Genomic DNA, 15809 nt, shown 5'->3' on the forward strand with positions numbered 1-15809 from the left:
TGTTGCGATGGACAGTGCTGACAGCAGACAGCCACTGAACTGTCAACAGGCTGGCCCTCACCCTCTCTTCCGAGGGGTTACAATTGACTGTGTTGAGACAGACGCCCAGAAACAGAGCGGTCTGCAATGGCTCCATGCAGGACTTTGGATAGTTGTTGGAGAATCTGAGCGAAGTCAGAGAAATATAGTCTCCGCTGTGTGCTTGTTCACCAGCGCGTGAGAGTGGGAGCAAATGAGCCAGTCGTCCAGATAAGGGTAGACATGTATCCCCTTGCAGCATAGATACGAAGCCATCGTGGAGAAGCATTTTGTGAATACCCTGGGGGCCCAATTCAGGCCAAAGGGCAAGGCCCCGAACTGGTAGTGCCACCCCTGTACCACAAAACGCAGGAACCTCCGATGTGTTCAATGAACAGGGATGTGAAAGTGTGCATCCTCCATGTCCAGAGTTGCCAGAAAGTCCCCTTCCTCCAGCTGTTCGAGCACATGCTGCAACAAGACCTTCCTGAATTACTGAGACTAAGTAATTGTTGAGGTGTCTTAAATCAAGGATCAGCTGCCACCCTCCTGACTTCTTTCGTACCAGAAAGTATTTGGCGTACACCCGGAGCCCAAGAGGCACTCGGGGACTGGCTCTTTTGCCCCCTTTCTTAACATCGCTTGAACCTCCTGTAGCAGTTTGACCATGTGAAGTTCTTGATACACTACAGGAGGAACGCGAGAGCACTGGTGTTTAAATTCCAAGGCATGTCCCTGCTGAACAACACCCAACACAGCACCCATTTGTCCATGGTGATGTTTTTCCACTGTTCAACAAAGTTCGATAGCAGGCCTCCCACTGGCGTGTGAAAGTGTGGGTGTGGGTCCACGGCTGGTTTAGGTCTGCTTGGGCATCTGCGTCCTGGCCTGTGGACGACGAGGAGGCTGGCCCCCGCTGCTATAGGCCTGGGAGCGGCCCCTGTATGCTTCCTGGGTGGTAGAGCAGGAGGGCTGATGATACCCCTTTGAGGACCTGGAGACCCATGGCGGCCTTTAAGGTGGAAGCTGCGGTGTAGATAATGCGTTTGCCCACCGCATCTAGCTTCTTGACATCCTGGTCCGGGAGCCCCATGGAAGAGAATAAGGGGTTGGACAAGTGCTTACTGCCGGCGGCTGACACCACTGAGCCTGGGGAGGGCTGGGACCGGAGACACCTGGGAGCTGAGTCCGGGAGCCTGTATTTCTTCTCTAGCCGGTCCCTCTTGGAGGGTGTGGTACTTGGCGTCTTCATAAGAGCCACTCCTTCCTCCCAGACGTCCTCCAACAACAGAACTGACATGACAGTCTTCCTCAAGGACTCGCGTCGCGGAAAGAGGAACCCTCGTTCTTCTTCTCCTCCTCCGGTACCTGACTGAAGAGTTTGGACGCAAGTGAGATCATGGGGTGGTATGGTGGTGAAGCGCTGGTGGACTCATCGGTACCCTAGAGGCTCCCCCCATCAGAAGGGACGAAATCTTCAAACTCGTCTCTTTGAGTAGCTGTGGCATCCATGTCAGTGCCAGTGTCTGTACGTGGTGGCTCTTCCTCCATTGGGGTTAAGGCCCTATGGGGCAGCGTCGCCTAATGCTTCGGCCTGGGAGGGCTCAGCAGACGCTTTGGCCTTAGAGAACTAGGACTCCGTCTAGGGGAGGCTTAAATTCACCAACCAAACCGTCATTAGTGGCCAGGGACTTCCGTCGCATGGATATAGATGTTCTTTTCCTTCTGGAAACTAGGTTCATAAGGGGAGATGAAAGAAAAATTCCATGAGGTCTTTTGGCCATGTGTATTGGGGATCGGCAATGGCAAGTAAAAGGGGCATGGGTATCTTGATACACAAGAGGCTGAAAATGGAAGTGGAGAAGGTCTGTAGGTGTGAAGAGGAAAGAGCAATTCTACTCTCAGGTCAACTAAAAGGGGTCTCATTCACTCTCTTGGGGCTTTACGCCCCCAACCAGGACCAGCTGCACTTTCTCAAATCCACACTGGCCAAAGTATTAAATGAAGGGGTAGGTCATCTTATTATAGGTGGACACTTTAATATGTGGGCGAACTGGCAGTTGTACGGGAGGGCCATGGGGCCGGCTGGAACGCATTTCCCCGTGGGGAGGGGCTCCAGGGTTGTTTGGAACTATATGGCCTGTGTGATGTATGGTGCTTTTTTCACCCAAAGGGAAGGGGATACACTTTCTTCTCAGTACCCCATGGAACTTATAACCGCACAGACTACCTTTGCGCCTCCAGTGAGCTTATGGAGGGGGCCCTAGCAGCAGAAATTCACACGATTTCATGGTCCGATCACGACATGGTGTCCCTAGACTTATCTTGGGTAGGTCTGGCCCCAATACTTCAAAGCAGAGACATAATGAATCCCTATGGAAGGACCTGGTCTTTTGTGAGGAACTGGAGAGGGTAATAAGGGAATACTTTGTTAACGATGACACAGGGGAGGTGGATCAGGGCACAGTGTGGGATGCAGGGAAGGCAACATGGAGTGGACTGCCGATTATAGAGGGGGCGCACAGGAAGAGAGAAAGGAACCTGTTGGAGGAAAAACTGCAGAATGGGATAGGGGTCCTGGAAAGGCATATACAGGGCACGGAGGAGGAAACGGGGGATTGGCTCAAAGAAGTCAGAGGTATGAGGGAGGAACTGAGATTGTTATGATATATGATATGATATGGTATTTGTAACGCGCCTATACACAAGTGTTTCAAGGCGCGACGAGGCAGGGAGGGGGGAACAAGGGGAAGACAGACAACGATCCTACTAGGCCAGGTGTCATTCAGACGCGCAAGTGCAGGGGTAGGGGGAAGGGAAAAAGTGCAAGGGGAAGGGGGGGGGTGCAGTACAAATAAGTAGAATAGAAATAAAATAATAAATAAATAGGGCCAGCTGGTGGCAAGTGCAAGGTAAGTGCAGACAAGTGCTGGGGGTTGGGGGGGCTGTAGTGATACAGAGACAGTCCCGCAGTGCAGAGGTTGCCAGGGAGGCAGTGCAAGTGAAGAGTGACTGGGCCCAGGACCGAGGTTGGTGAGAGTGGCCCAGATTGCAGAATCAGTGCAGTATTGGTGAAGAATTTAGCAGGGGAGAGGGAGAGAGAAAGCAGAAGTGAAGAGGAAGGTTTTGAGGTGCTTCCGGAACCGGAGATGGTTCTCCTCAAGTTTCAGGGAGGCAGGAAGGCTGTTCCAGAGGGAGGCCCCTGCCGCGGAGAGAGATCTACCCCCAGCTCGTTGCTTCGAGTAGCGGCTGACCCTGAGGGAGTTGGAGACGGATGAGCGTAGGGCTCGGGAAGGAAGATATTTAGGAAGAGAGAGTTGAAGGTATTTAGGCCCCAGGCCCCAGAAGGCCTTGTGGACAATGCAGAGGGTTTTGAACTTAATCCTCACAGCCACTGGGAGCCAGTGTAGAGATTTCAGTCCTGGAGAGATACGGTCCCTGGGCTTGAGGCCAAGGACAAGTCTCGCAGTTCTGTTCTGGATGAGTTGCAGAGGGCGGAGAGTGGAGGCAGGCAGATTAAGATAGAGGCTGTTACAGTAGTCCAGCTTCGAGAGAACCAGGGCTCGGGAGACAGTGAGCTTCTGGGGGAAGGAGAGGAAGGGAAGAATACCTCTGAGGAGGTGCAGCTGGTAATGTGACTTCTTAGAGACGTCAGATATATGAGGAGAGAAGGAGAGTGTGGAGTCGAAGATGACCCCAAGGTTTTTTGCCTTGCAGGTAGGAGCAGGAAGAGGGCCAAGAGAGGCCGGCCAGAGAGCTGCAGGGAAGGAGGGAGTGGGTGTGCCGATGAGTAGGATCTCAGTCTTACTAGCATTAAGGCAGAGGTCATTGGCAGCACACCATTCCTGGATAGCAGACAGACAGTCAGAGATGAGGGAGGGAGAGGAGGAGGCCGAGGGTAGCCTGAAAATGAGCTGGGTATCGTCCGCATGTTGGAGGAAGATAAGATAATTCGGAAGCTCCAGTTCCTGAAAAACCAACATTTACGAAAAAAGGGATAAAGCAGACACCCTGCTGGCAGCGCGGCTCTGCGGTCAGCAGGCTGACCGATGGATAGCAGGGGTGGAGGGATCGGGGGAACAATCGAGACATCAACAAAGGGGGTGGTTGAAACCTCTGCCGGCTTATGAGGTACTATACAAAGGTGACGACCTACCGGAGGGGGATGCGATAGGGGCCTACTTGAGAACTATGTCTTTACAGACGTTGTCCGCAGGGGAGGCCGAGGAAATGGATGCCCCTATTACATGAGAGGAGGTCTTGTTGGCAATCTGAAATTTACAAGCACGGTTGGCACCGGGGGAAGACTGGTAGACAGCTGCATTTTACAAAACGTTTGTGGCCATCTTGGCCCCCCCCACTTGATCAAATTATTCAACGCCATCTTGGAGACCGGCAAGGTCCTGAAGACCTTTGTGTGGGCCATAATCTTGTTGATACGCAAAGAGGGCAGAGACCCTCGGGTCTGTGGGTCATACTACCCGATCTCGCTCCTTAAAGTTGATGCAAAGTTGTTTGTTATGGTTTTAGCATCAAGACTGGATCCACATATGACACGCCTGCTGCATTTTGATCAGGTTTATTTTATAAGGAGTAGACGGGGCGGACACAATGAGTAAGACCCTAAACTAAATCGAGAGGCCCCGAAGTGGGGAGGGCAATCCCACGCTCTTATCTGTCGACACCGAAAAGGGTTGATTGGGCATTATTGAAGGAGATGCTCATCAACTTCAGTTTTGGGCCCAAGCTCCTGCAGGGCTTCCTGGCACTGTACTCCGATCCGCTGGCCTGCGTGTTGGCCAATGGGAATTTCTCACGCTGGTTCGGGTTGGGTTGGGGGACTGTTAGGCAAAATTATATGCAGTACCCTTTGGGAACACTACACACAATTAAGACTACAAGTGACAGTACAATTTCACCTTTGGTACAAGCCTGTACTACACAGTTATAGTGGTAGCAGTAGTGGAGCAGCCAGACTTATCTCAAGAGTAAGTGAGCAGTACAAATAGTTAAACAAAGGACAGCAATTACTATGCTTCAGGCAAACACTGACTCAAGGTTTCTAAGTAAAAGAATATATGGGATACATTACTCACCGTAATCGTATTTCTGATGCTTGTATCTGCTTAGATTCACATGCTGTGCATAGGCCGACATCTAGTGGAAGCTGCGGAGTATTACAGTTTGTTTTTCGAAAGTCGAAAATGGGCGTCGACACAGGCGTGCCAGTAATACTATCCCTAGTGTGACGTCCACTGTACCCAAGATCCCTCACGCGTGTAGGATCCTCAGATTGTATTTTTTCTGACATGAGGAAGCATGAGGAGTAGCGTGAGTACCGATAATCCAAGCAGATAGACAGAAAGGTAAGACTACAAGCAATCATGCGCCTTCTCTCGGAGGGGAGGAAGGGTGGGTCGCATGTGAATCTAAGCAGATACAAGCATCAGAAATACGATTACGGTGAGTAATGTATCCCTTCTGAGGCTTGTGGAATCTGCTTAGATCACATGCTGTGCATAGATTAGCGAGCAGTACCAGAAGAAGGAGGTGGGATGTGAGAAGGGTCATGAGCAAACAGGTGTCTTAGAACCGCTTGTCCCACTTGTGTATCTGTCTTGGAATGAGTGTCAATGCAGTAATGCTGAGTAAAAGTGTGAATAGAGCTCCAAGTAGCCGCTTTGCAAATGGTGTCGAGGGGAACATTTGCAATGAAAGCCAGAGTGGCACCAATGCCTCTAGTAGAGTGGGCCCTTGGCGTAAAAGGCAGAGTCTTTTCAGAAAGAGAGTAACACAGCTGTATACAGTTGATAATCCACTTCGAGATAGCGCCCTTAGAGACGCGATCCCCCTCTCTGCCTGTAGCTACGGAGACAAACAGTTGGTCTGTTTTCCTTAGCGGTCTGGTTTTATTTACATAGTATAGGACCGCCCTACGCACATCTAGGGTGTGTAGTTTCACCTCAGCCGAGCTTTGCGGGTTTTGGAAGAAAGCCGGAAGCTCGATGGACTGGTTTACATGGAACTTGGATATGAATTTAGGTGAGAACCTAGGGTGTGTGCGTAAAACCAGCTTGTCCTTGTGGATAGTAAAGAAAGGATCTTGCACTGACAGAGCCTGAATTTCACTGACCCTTCTTATGGAGGTAATGGCTACTAAGAAGGCCGTTTTATAAGTCAGGTGTTTGAGACTACTTTTATGCATGGGTTCGAATGGGGGTCCCATGAGTTTAGCTAGCACCACGTTGAGGTCCCATCCTGGCGGTGGGTTCGAAATAGGAGGGTGAAGTCTCTTTACTCCTTCCATGAAGGCTTTAACCACTGGTACTTTCCACCACGAGACCTTGTTATGGGATGTGGTGTAAGCCGAGAGGGCTGCCAGGTGTACTTTCAGCGAGTTAAAAACCAACCCTGCATCCAGCAGGTGGAGCATGTATGTCACAACGTTGGAAGGAGTGCAATCAACCGGGTTGATTTGTTTATTCTGGCACCAGATAACGAATCTTTTCCACTTATCAAAGTAACAGTGCCTTGTATTTGGTTTCCTGGACTCCTTTAGAATGTCCATACACCTCTGTGGTAATTTGAGATGTCCAAACTCTATGACTTCAGGAGCCATGCTGCTAGGTTCATAGAGTTGGGTTCCTGATGCACTGTTTGACCCTGTTGCTGGGACAGTAGGTTGTACCAGGCTGGGAGTCTGATGGGCTCGCACACCGCCATCCTGCGTAGGTGTGGAAACCATGGTTGTCTCGCCCACATGGGAGCAACTAGGATGAGCGTCATCGATTCCTTGTTCATCTTGTACACCACCTTCCTGATGAGAGGAGTTGGTGGAAAAGCGTACGCAAACATTCCTGACCAGTTCATCCACAGGGCATTCCCTTGGGAGTCCGGCTGGGGGAACCTGGATGCAAATCCTGGGCATTGTTTGTTTTTACGCTTGTGGCGAATAGGTCTATAGTGGGGAAACCCCACTGAGAGAAGAGATATTCTACCACGTCTCTGTGAAGGACCCATTCGTGTTCTTCTGGGAGGGAGTCTCTGCTTAGAGCATCCGCTAGGGAATTGAGCTCCCCTGGAACATGTTGCGATGACAGGAAGATGTTCCGTCTGAGTGCCCATATCCAGATTTTCTGGGCAAGCTTGGACAGATTTGGCGAACGAGTCCCCCCTTGCTTGTTCAGATAGAACATGGCTGTCGTGCTGTCCGTCCTGATCTGCACCGACAAGTTCAGTAGATGGGGCTCGAACGCCTTTAGCGCTCGGAATACTGCCAGAAGCTCTAGCAGGTTGATGTGGTTCTTGGCTACTGAGTGAGACCAGAGACCCTGAGCTGTGTGGTGGAGATGGTGAGCTCCCCACCCAGTCAGGCATGCATCTGTAGTCACCACGGCTTGTACTTCGGGATCGTAAAAGGGTTTCCCCTTTGCGAGATTCTCTCTTGTCCACCAGTGTAGGCTCTGTACGAGTGTTGGCGAAACGACCACTAGATCGTCCCAATGACCACTTGCCTGAGACCACTGTTTCGCCAACCATTCCTGCATGGGACGCATGCGCAGACGCGCGTGGGGGACCAGGTAAATGCATGACGCCATCATGCCCAGTAACCGCATAGCTTTGCGTACTGTTATCTGTTGACCTGACTGATAATGCGGAATTTGCAGAAGTATATTCCGAATTCTCTCTTCCGAAGGGAAGGTCAATCCTTTCTGAGTATCTAGGATAGCTCCTAGAAACTGTTTTGAGGTGCTTGGCACCAGACTTGACTTTTTCTCGTTGATAGAGAAGCCTAATTCGTGGAGGAGGTCGATAGTCCTCTGAATGTTTGACCTGCAAATTCCTGGGGTTTCCCCCGTTATGAGCCAGTCGTCCAGATAAGGGTACACCGGGATTGCCTCCCTGCGTAGGTGTGCAGCCGCCACCGCCAGTACCTTGGTGAATACCCTTGGTGCTGAAGCTATCCCGAAGGGCAGTACCTTGAATTGGTAGTGGCGACTGTCCACCTTGAAGCGCAAGTACTTTCTGTGCGCTGGGAGCATGGAAATATGAAAATAAGCATCTTTCATATCCAAGGTTGCCATGTAATCCCCCTTTTTTAGGAGGGGGATTACCTCTTGTAGCGTGGTCATACGGAATTTTTGGGGCTTGACATACTTGTTGGCAGGCCGTAAGTCCAATACTGGGCGCATTGTCAAATCTTTCTTTGGCACAAGGAAGTAAGTTGAATAGATACCCTTGTTTACCTGGAGTCCTGGGACGAGTTCTATCGCGTCCTTTTCTAGCAGAATGGCGATCTCCTCGAGAAGGATCCTTTGATGCTCTAGGGAGTGCACTCTTTGTCGTGGAGGATGGTTCCGGGGACGCTGCAGTAGTTCTATACAATATCCTGCGGATACTGTTGACAGCACCCATCTGTCTGAGGTGATCCCTTCCCAAGCCTGGGTGAAGGTGGAAATGCGTCCCCCTACTGGGGTTGCGTGACAAGGGACCCTGAACTGAGCGTCACTGTTTTGGTGGAGGCGTGCCACCTCCCTTGTTGGGGCTGCCTCTGCCTCTTCCACGACCTCTCTTGTTACCCCTGCCGTAACTCTGGGTAGACTGCTGGTTGTTATTCCATTGTGTACCCTGTCCCTGGGCATAGTTGCCTCTTTGTGAATTTTGGCCGCGTGGGCGACGAAAATTACTGTTCCCCCTCTGGTTAGGGGGTTTGTTGGTAAGCTGGCCAAGGGATTTGAGAGTCTCATATTCATCTTTGGCATTTTTAAGTGCGTCTTCGACCGCTTTCCCAAACAATAGGTCGGGTTCCAGTGGCTTGTCTATTAAAGAAGCCTGGGTTTCTGTCTTGAATCCCGACTGCCGTAACCACGCATGTCTCTTGATAACAGTACCTTCTGCTATCAATCTCCCTGCGTTGTCAGCGGCGTCGAAAGTTGCTTTTAAAATGCAACCAGACACGGCTCTCCCCTCTGCCGAGATCCGAGCCAGTTGGCCCTTTAACGGTTCTGGAGCAGAGGCAATGAGCGCCGCGACTTCTTCCCATTGATGGCAATTGTAACTAGCCAACAGGGTGGTGGAATTCGCAATCCTTGCTTGGTAGGCGGACGTTGAGGCTACCTTCCTGCCAAACCCGTAAAGTTTTTTGCTCTCCTTGTCGGGAGGAGCTTCTGATGAAGATAAGGGCGTGCCAGCCCTTTTTCTAGTGTTGGTAACCACTAGGGAATCTGGTTTAAGATGTCCCCTTATATACAGAGGGTCAGACTGGGCTGCCCGGAAAATCTTTTCAATTCTGGGGTTGACAGCTCTGGTGAGGTTCGGATTCACCAGGGAAGGATCTATTCTTCGTTGGATGGATTTGAGGATAGGGATGGTCTGAGCGACCGGTCTTCTCTCTCCTACAAACTCCTCCGCGAAGTCCCTTTCCTCCTGTACACCGTGGGTGTCGATGTGGAAGTGTTCCGCTGCTCGAGCGAGAACCTCGTTAAGGAGGGGCTGGTTATCAACTGGAGAGTCAGTAACTGGGGCTTCGCTTTGTACTGGGGAATCTACTCTGTAAATTTCCTGCTCATCTTCTCCCTCCTCCAGGTCCTCATCCTCCGCATAGTAATCTGTCCCGGTTTGTTCTTCCATAATGTCAAACTCCTGGTCCTCTTCAGGGAAAACTTGTCCCTGGTAACTGGGGAGTGGAGTAGAATATGGAGTGGAGTAAGGCTGAACCTCGAAGGGTTCAGGTCTTTCGAACCGGGGCTTTTTACTTAGCGGGATAGGATCGGAGGAGCCTGAGGGTGTGGCCCCTTGAGGGTTATATGAAAGAAAGTGTTCTGGGTTCTTATCATAAAAATCAGCTAAGGAAGACATCCTAGACATAACCCTGTCTATGTCTTCACTGGACCATTCCCTGGAACAGGGTATTACTTTAGCAGGTGATTTATGGGACTTTTCAAGGGTAGACTCTTCGGGCGTGGGGCCTCACTGGTGTTAACCGCGGTCTCGGTATCTTGGAGCGCGGCCTGGGGGTGGAAGTCGTCTTCGTCTCCCGATGATCGAACTTCCGTTAATGTGTGTAGCGAGGCACTCTTGGCAAGAGTGGATGATTGCCTTGCGTCGTGAGGCGATCTCGATCGAGAGAGCCCAGAGGACACCGAGTCGGACCGTTCTTTTTGTGCCTCTTTCCGGGAAGTCGACGTCGTCGAGGTCCGGTTGGTCTTAGTGTGTTTAGTGTGTGTTAGGTGTGTAGCGCTTGCGTCGCCGGGGGTCTTCCCCATAGCCGCCCTGCCGGACGACCTTCCGAGGTCGGGGACCTGCGCTCGTCGGCTGTCTTTCGACGCTGTAATGCCCTCGCCGTCCGAAAGTACGGCGTCGCTGCCATCGCTGAAGGCGCCCTCCGCTGCCATGGCCTCCTGCCTGGCGTGGTGGGCCCAACGCTTTGTCGAACGGTCCTTAAGTGTCTTAGGTTTAAACCTACTACACGCTCTGCAGTTCGCTTCGGGGTGATTCCTCGGCAAGCAGAGATTGCACGTGGCGTGCCTGTCGACCCAAGGGTATTTGCGATTGCACTTGGGGCAGAATTGAAAAGGGGTACCCTCCATACGCACCTTAAGGCAGCGGGCTGCTAAGTGTAGGAATATATAAATGTAACTATATATCAAGAGTGAAGAGTATGTACCACCCCCCACTCTCCCTACTTGTAAGGGCCGAGGCCAGCGGCCTACTAGGCCCGGGCCCCAGCGCCTTCCGAGGCCCAGATCCGTCGTGCAGCAGTCGACGGTCGATGACTTCTCCAGCCGTCGTCGAGGTTGAGGGTCGACGTTGGGGTGGGGAAGGGAATGAATAAGAATTATAATTATAATAACAGCAAAAGTATGGCTAAGGCCAGGGAACTCCGCAAGATGCTTCCGACCAGTATGGCGGAAAAAAACAATCTGAGGATCCTACACGCGTGAGGGATCTTGGGTACAGTGGACGTCACACTAGGGATAGTATTACTGGCACGCCTGTGTCGACGCCCATTTTCGACTTTCGAAAAACAAACTGTAATACTCCGCAGCTTCCACTAGATGTCGGCCTATGCACAGCATGTGATCTAAGCAGATTCCACAAGCCTCAGAAACTTATTTACTCAACAGTTGTATAACATTTCACTATTCTAGCAAGATCAAAATCACAATCATAAATACACCACACCACAAAATGAAGTGGGAGCAAAATGGCACTCCAGCAATTTAAAAGGGAGGGAAAGAAAGTTATCAGCAATTAGGCAAAACCAACAGGTAAGTATTCTGAGCAATTGAACAAGAGAGACTACAGTGAGGAGATCAGCTAGAAAAGGCTTAGGGCCAAAGTCAATAGGTCAAAAGTCTTTTGCTCAAGATCACACCGTTCAGGGTAGTTTGCGGTAAAGTTTGTGGCACAGATTCCGGACGAGGTTGGTTGGTAGAAAAGATAGTTCAAAGAGAAGAGAAGGACAAGCCCTCGTATTGGAGAAAGATTTCAAACACTTTCACCGCGGCTGAGCGAAACGCACAACCGGATTTGCACAGTACCTTAAAACAGAGAGGGGGCTGTAGCTGAGGCAGACGTTCCTGGTAGTTCCTGCAGGCTCACGGTTCCTGAAGCGACTGTCGGACTGATCAGAAGTAGGAAGACTGGAGGGTCTTGCACTACCCAGGGAAGAAACCAGCAGCAGCGCCAAACAACAAATAAAAGGTGCGCTCCTTAAAACCCAAGCAGGGTCCGATCTTCCTGGCTATCCGGCCCACTGTAGCTCTGTACAGCGAATTCGACCAGAGGAGGGGTCCCGGCTTGTAGTTTGGGTGAACTGGTTGGTCCCACCAGCTCAAGGGAAGATGTTTCCTGGAGGATCTTCTCTGTCATCGAATTTGGAGATTCTGAACTGCAGCAGGGCTTCACCAGGCGGTTCAGTCGTTGTAGGGGTCCTCTTCTTCCCGTTCCTCATTGGTTCTTTCGTTCCAGTGGCAACTCTGCTCTTCCAGTCCCAGAGACCTGCTTTTTATGCAGCTTTCCACTATTCATACAGCCTGGCTGTCAATCACACAGCAGGGTGGCTGGCCTGGCAAGGCCAGTCCCCTTAGCCAATCAGACAAGAGTGCGAATTGGGTTACCAAGGGAACCCATGGCAGGGGTTCGAATGTCCCTCCCTCACATCCTGCCTAGCTAGACTATCAGGCGCGTTAAGGAGGGCTTCTGTGCAGAAGCCCGCGAAAAGACAGTGAACAAAGGAGTCATCCCCGGTTTGGCACGCAGAGAAAAACACGAGAAAGACTTTAACAAAAAGAAATGGTGACTAAACCCAGCTGGAGCCAAAATAAAACATATATGGTCAAGCGGGTTTTATGTTCGAGGCTAATCTAATAGCCTAAAACATTACCACGTTATGTAAGATAACCGCGGTAGAAAAGTTAGGGTAGATACCACTGCCACCAGCCAAGTCTTAATGTTAAGGGAGCGAAACAAGGCTCCAAGAGGCACAGACAAAAAGGGGTAAGAGATAACCCTTTGCAATACTCCACATAAGATGGGGTGTACTGGGTCTGTGGTTTAAAGTGACTAAGTAAAGTTAATGGCAACTTTACCTGTTTCTGGGGGACAGTAGTCAGCCCCCGAAAAATGGAGTCCGGGGGAAGTCTCAAAGACAACCCCGTGTCACTGCACTGAAGGTGCTGTGTAACACACACAAAAAGTGGTGCACATGGAGTAGGTGAGGCTCCAGTTCCCAACATCACACAGAAAGTAGAAATACACATAGCAAAACACAAGAGTGGGGAAAAAGGCTCACACTCTTACCAGGTGAAAAAAGAAATCCTAGAAATCCAGCAAAGTTGCTGGGGGACTCTTTAGGTAAGGGATATCAACCATTTATGAGATTTCTCCCTAACAGGGACGAGTCAGGGTTGTCCCCTCTCCCCGATTTTATTTGCACTTTCCCTGAGGCCCCTTGCCCAGATGCTACGGGACGACCCCCGGGTGGAAGGGATTGCCGTGGGCGGTGTAGAATATAAACTGGGTTTATAAGCGGATGACATACTGCTTCATCTTCACAATCCAATGTCCTCAATCCCAGCGGGGGTTGCGATAGTACGACGGTATGGGGCACCCTCAGGTTTTAAAATCAACACGAGGAAGTCCATCCTGTTCCCACTGTCATTTGGGGGTCGAGCATAGATGGACCCTGGACACACTAGGGATGAGAATCGAAGAGGACTATTTGTTGTGTTTGGGCATAGAGGTAACAAGGGATATAGGCGATTTGTATGAGGCAAACTTCCCACCCTTACTACTGAGGCTTTTTGACGACCTAGAGAAATGGGGAAAACTGACAATGTCCTGCTTGGGGCGATTGAACTCTATTAAGATGAACTTTCTCCATAGACTTCTCTATTTGTTCCAGATGCTCCCGATTCACATCCCAGACTCATGTTCAGGGAGGGAACGGTCGCCTCTTGTGGTTCCTGAGGCAGGGTAGGAAGGCAAGGGTGGCATACACAGTCTTGGCGTTACCAAAAGGAGAGAGGTGTAGTGGGTTTCCCTGATATCTATCTGTATTATAAGGCATCTCAACTTCGAGTTCTCATACTGCATTTGAGGGAGCGAGGGGACTTGAAATGTGTGGGTTTGGACAACTTCCATCTGAGGCCGGCAACAGTCGGAGAATGGATTTGGATACCAAGAGACGGGCTCCCATCAACGATCAGGGAGCATCCAATATTGGGTGTCGTATGGAATATATGGAAGAAGGGTCCAGAAATTAGGGGCATCACGATATGGTCATCCCCGCTTAGTCATCTGTGGGCCCCGGGTGTCAGGGACCGGATCCCGAACTTGGATAGATTCCAGACCTGGTTTGAGGCGAGACTGTCAAGGGTTGGTCAGTTGTGGAAGCATGGTTACTTCATCTCATTGGTGGATTTGGAGGGGGCACTGGGAATAGGTAAACTGCCAGTGTTCTCTTATTTGCAATTGAAAGGGGCACTCATGGCTGAGCCTTGGAGGGAAATGGTTCAGAGAAGGCTCACCTAGCTGGAAAAGGTCTTGGACTCAAGTACGGAAATGAAGGGTCTGATCTCTTCCCTATATGGGGTTTGGTGGAGGTGAGTAGGGGTAGCATGGAAAAGCTCTGTTGATTCTAAGGGCTGTCGATGTCTGCAAGTCCAAAACCAAAATCCGTCTGTGTCACACCCTATGCTCTCCCTCCCCTTTAGATAAAAAAAAATGGTGGCTCAAAAGAAAAGGCAAACCAAGACTGGTTTCAGGTAGCCTTAACCATGAACAACATTTACAATTACCCTAGTTATTCTCAAGCCCCTACCGTTGGTTACGCTTTCTTTCAGAGAATGTCCTGGGAAAACATATGTACCTTAGAAAATGTAGGTATAAGACTGCTACCCAATTATTCTAATAAAACATTATAATACACAAATGTAAATAAACATCTTTGTAACAAAGAATTGATTGTTGTAGACATGCATCATCAATAACAATTGTGTTGAGTGACACCTGTGATGGGTCAATCCTTGAGAATTAAACAGATAAAACAACCAAATGTGGGCCTAGCACCAAAAAACGTATACAAAAGTATCTATACATGTAATTCTAACTTTAAAAGATTAGGATCTGCAGTGTGTGATTTCAACACTAATAGATACTACGAGGATTCCTAGAATGCTCTCCGACATGGTTCAATCCCATGTTTGCCGGGATATTCTTCAGGGGCTATCATATTTTAGTAGTGCAGGGTCCCTTGAGTGGCTGTCTTTTTCCAAAGTGTACTGAAAACATTCCTCTGGTGTGGAGATAAGTTCCTAAATTGATCACCAGCAGGCTGCCAATTTGTGAATTACTTGTGACCTGTCCTGTTCTGTGTGTGGTGAGCATGTCACACCCACATAGCCCAGCATTGCGGCGAGCTGGGGAGCCTTAAATAATAGATCATATTCAGACATATGTCCTGTATGTGTTTGTAGTCTGACTGATTAAGGTCTGGATGCTACGCCCTCTGGCGTGCTGCATCTGCTTAGTGTATCTGTAGAGGTAGCCTTACCATCAAGGTGCAGTACTGCAGTTTCAAAAACAGTTTAACTTAAAAGGGTTACCCTCACAACCTTCCACATAGGGTCTTTGCAGTAAGTCAATAAAGTTCCCAATGTCTCTCCGTCTCTTGGGGTTCCCTTTCCCAAGCTTCAATCCTTCCAATTCCAACCAAAAGGGCACAGTTCCTCTTAGACCCCTCAGGGTTCCCTTCCCCAAGTCTAGACCTGTGAAAAACCTGAAAGTGTCTCACTGACTAGTCCCCTGGGATCGGTCATCCAGGTGGCCAGGACACGGCCATCGCTATTGAATCCAGTTCCTGGGGGTGGACTAGTGAGGTAGGATCACCTGGATGGGGAGTGGAAGTGGGACACCGATGGGTGAGGCGTGTGCCCCCCTTCCTTATACCACCTTTTCCCCATCATACCCTGTAGGATATTTAGAAGCTTTAACGCCTCTACCCTTTTCCGACACAAACACTTTCTTACACCATGAAAGACACCCGACTAACACAAGGCCATTTACCTGACGCGTCCCAACACAAGAGTCAGAGTCAGGCAATTGACAATAACTACACACACCTGAAAGCCCTTTCCCTTCCCCACAGGGATAAAAGGTGGAGCACAAGAGCACACTGGGAGCAAGGCAAAACAGATGAGGCGGCAGCTGTTCCAGGAGGCAGTTCAATAGGAGGTGAAAGGCGACTAGACTGAAAAGGACGACAAGAAGGGAATAAAGCCCTTGCC

General features: G+C 50.1%; 1 protein-coding gene across 5 annotated transcripts in view; it reads right to left on the reverse strand.

The window, feature by feature from the left end:
• ASAP1 (ArfGAP with SH3 domain, ankyrin repeat and PH domain 1) overlaps positions 1 to 15809 on the reverse strand; it is a 2617237-nt gene that overhangs the window by 121726 nt on the left and 2479702 nt on the right. The window lies entirely within an intron of this gene.

The sequence above is a fragment of the Ambystoma mexicanum genome, chromosome 5q (assembly GCF_040938575.1).
Source record: "Ambystoma mexicanum isolate Mex_15411 chromosome 5q, UKY_AmexF1_1, whole genome shotgun sequence".
In the NCBI taxonomy this organism is placed as follows: Eukaryota; Metazoa; Chordata; class Amphibia; order Caudata; family Ambystomatidae; genus Ambystoma; species Ambystoma mexicanum.